The 3619-nt window shown below is 33.5% G+C and overlaps 1 non-coding gene across 1 annotated transcript; it reads right to left on the bottom strand.

Moving 5' to 3' along the window:
• Positions 1 to 3034: 3034 nt before the first annotated feature.
• On the bottom strand, positions 3035 to 3141 carry LOC120364742 (U6 spliceosomal RNA). The gene has a single exon (XR_005579890.1). It is a non-coding gene; the product is annotated as a U6 spliceosomal RNA (small nuclear RNA).
• Between the last annotated feature and the right edge of the window lie 478 nt (positions 3142 to 3619).

Raw genomic sequence — 3619 nt, 5'->3', positions numbered from 1 at the left:
TTGAATAGGTATTTTTATTGTTGCTATTTGCATTTAGTACAAGCTAAACTGAAAGCTCAAATTGATATTTATTTGAGTTTCCAGTATAAGAAACAGTATCCCTACTTGTAGTTTGTGCTTAGCAAATACTTACTGAACAATGATTCCCCTACTAAGAACGGACCTGGAAATGTACAGTCTCAGAGTGACATATATGTTTTATTACTTCGCTTGACAACCATTGAAAACTATACAATCTCTGCTATCTTAATCTACATATGATTTCTTGAAAACATAAATGAGAGAATTTTTGTCATAAATGCAATGAAATAGTATTAAGACATACTCATTTCCCTGATGGTGTTGGGCATGCCTAAAAACCCATAGTGGATTGTGAAAATCCATTGCAATGTAATAAATGACCCAGGGCATTGTATTATTCAGGGACATACTCATGGTGGTCACATATCCTCCATGTTAACAGAACTAGCAGCCTGTTTGAACTATCATTTCCTTCATTTTTTTCTTTTTTACTTCTTATTCTCAATGAAAGGGAAAAAAATCAGGCATTCAACAAGGATTATTGAATGAGTATATTTAAAACACCATGGAATGGTTGTAACCTCAGCTGGAGGATCATATATCTCAACTACCAAATATAGTAAAAAATATTCATATCACTGGCTACTCAGGATAAAATGTACTAGATTGTCTCCTTAAAAAAGATTCATTCAAAAAATTACCATTAAAAAGAAGTATTAAAAAGTTTTTCTACAAATGTATTATTTTAAAGATGGGGATATCAGATATGTTGTACACATCTCAGTATACAGAATTTTAATTTCTCTCTTGACATTAAGGTCTCCATTAGAAACGTGAATTAATGTATGATTATAATGATAATACTTTTGATTTTCTTGTAAATAACCTCAAATGTATAAAATGCATATAAATCTTTTTATAAAGATTTTTATTTTTATGTACAGTTTTGTCATTACAAAATAAAATTGTATATTCAGGAATAATCATTTTTTAAATAATTTATTTCAGATAAAATTATTAGTTATATTACTGTCAAAATGAATAATCTTATCTTTTGGTTTTGGTGAATAAGGGGTTCCCAGGACGTCATTATGCTTAATTGATGTATGAAAGCTGCCATGACACAATTCTGATGTACCCTTAGAATTCAACAGCTTCTTTACTTATCACAAAATCCCTATTCATAAATTAGGGTTACAAGATTGATTAGTTGAACTTTCTACTAGTTACCATTAAGTATCTGCTTAGTTTACTAACAATTATTTCATCTGGTAACCTTAACAAGTGAAAAAATAGTACTAATTCTGGGTATGTCTCCCATAAATATCATGTGAGAAATATCTATATCTAGCCAATCATTTGAGTGACATTCATATAGAATTACATTATTAAAATACAAAGCATATGATTAATTGGATCTTTTAAATGTCACATTGGTTGCCTCTTTATAAAGTTTGCATGTTTCATCTGTTTATTGTGTTGCTATTAAATTGCCAACATTTGCTATGACTACTATGGTCCTTATCACAGCTATATCCCAATATAATTTTTTGGCTCTATACATTTCTAGTCCACACTTAGGATCATATTTATGCATAAATATCTAAATTTTAAATTTAAAATTGGCAGTGTGTTTAGTAATCATCTACTCTTACATTTGGAGGGAATCTTACATGCTGTATTCTGCATTCACTTTCATATAAAGAAAATGTAATAAAAATAATGTTCAAAATAGTTACAATCAAGATCTACTGTTATTTTATTCTACTGGAGAAAACCGTTTGGATGTTGCATAATCTAGGTTGACTACCAAACTGGAATTTGCTGTGAAAAATAGTACTTGATGGTATTTAGATCTGTCTTTTTCCCATTACAACTGAAATACTCTTGGCAATATAATCTGCTGTCTGCTTCTTCTGTCACTGTTATATTATCTTTACCACAGTGCTCTGCCCAGGTGGGAAATAATTAAATAAATAAATAGAAAGTGAATCTATGAGACACCATTCACTACAGGTGATAATTTTGTGAAAGACACATTTCTTTTTTCTTTTTTTTATAGGTCATTTGGTTTATTAGTCTGATTCCATATAAAACTAAGCTATCCTAATTATTGTTCCATTTGCAGTTTTATTTTTTTATTTTTAATATATTTTTATTATATTTTAATTTCTGGGATACATGTGCAGATCTTGCAGGATTATTACATAGGTATACACTTGCCATGGTGATTTGCTGCCTCCATCCCCTGTGCCTTACATTAGGTATTTCTCCCAATGTTACATCTCTCCTCAATCTCCCCACTCCCTGCTATCCCTCTCCTAACCCCCCATGCTCCAACATACCCCAGTGTGTGATGTTCCCCTCCCTGTGTCCATGTGTTCTCATTGTTCGACACTCACCTATGAGTGAGAATATGTGGTGTTTGGTTTTCTGTTCTTGCATCAGTATGCTGAGAATGATGGCTTCTAGATTCATCCATGTCCCTGCAAAGGACATGAACTCATCCTTTTTATGACTGTGTAGTATTCCATGGTTTATATGTGCCACATTTTCTTTATCCATTCTATCCTTGATGGGCATTTGGGTTGGTTCCAGGTCTTTGCTATTATAAACAGTGCCACAATGAACATATGTGTGCATGTGTCTTTATGATAGAATGATGTATAATCCTTTGGGTGTATACCCAGTAATGGGATTGCTGGGTCAAATGGTATGGTATTTCTATTTCTAGATCCTTGAGGAATCGCCACACTGTCTTCCACAATGGTTGAACTAATTTACACTCCCACCAACAGTGTAAAAGCGTTCCTATTTCTCCACATCCTCTCCAGCATCTGTTGTCTCCAGATTTTTTAATGATCACCATTCTAACTAGGGTGAGATAGTATCTGAATGTGGTTTTGATTTACATTTCTCTAATGACCAGTGATGATGAGCATTTTTTTGTATGTTTGTTGGCTGCATAAATGTCTTCTTTTGAAAAGTGTCTGTTTATATTATTCACCCACTTAAAAATATGGAACGCTTCATGAATTTGTGTGTCATCCTTGCACAGAGGCCATGCTAATCTTCTCTGTAGCATTCCAATTTTAGTATATGTGTTGCTGAAGTGAACACAAAGACAAGACACATTTCTTTCTTCATCAAACATGCATTAAGCCACTCTGTGTTCCAGGAAGTGGGGCTATGGAGATGATAGTGAAAATTCTCCTGCAGGAGCTTGTGATCTAGTGGAGGAGGCTGACATAAAGATCTTAAGCTCTGAAAGAAGCATACGATGTGATTTAGTGTCCAACCAGTACATGCTTTAGCCTAGAGTTTGTGTGAAGGTATCTGCCAGATTAAACAGAGTGAGAAGAGTGGTGTGTTTGCCCTGTAATAAGCTCAGTGTGGGTTTGCAGGAGAGGCTAGTGAGAGGGATGAGGGTGGACTGTAGAGGTAGCCTGCTGAGAGATAAACAAGAAAATCTTTATTCCAGATGAAAGAAAATTTTTGAAATTATTAAGTGGAAATAACTTCATAATGTACACCTTTAAAAAGTCCAGTATTCTACATTCTGAATTCAGTTGTGCATCCAGTATTGCCCTTTTTGAGG

This window comes from Saimiri boliviensis, chromosome 6 (genome assembly GCF_048565385.1).
Source record: "Saimiri boliviensis isolate mSaiBol1 chromosome 6, mSaiBol1.pri, whole genome shotgun sequence".
NCBI classification, from domain to species: domain Eukaryota; kingdom Metazoa; phylum Chordata; class Mammalia; order Primates; family Cebidae; genus Saimiri; species Saimiri boliviensis.
Note: the sequence above shows the minus strand (reverse complement) of the source record. Positions and strands in the feature narration are given on the sequence as shown.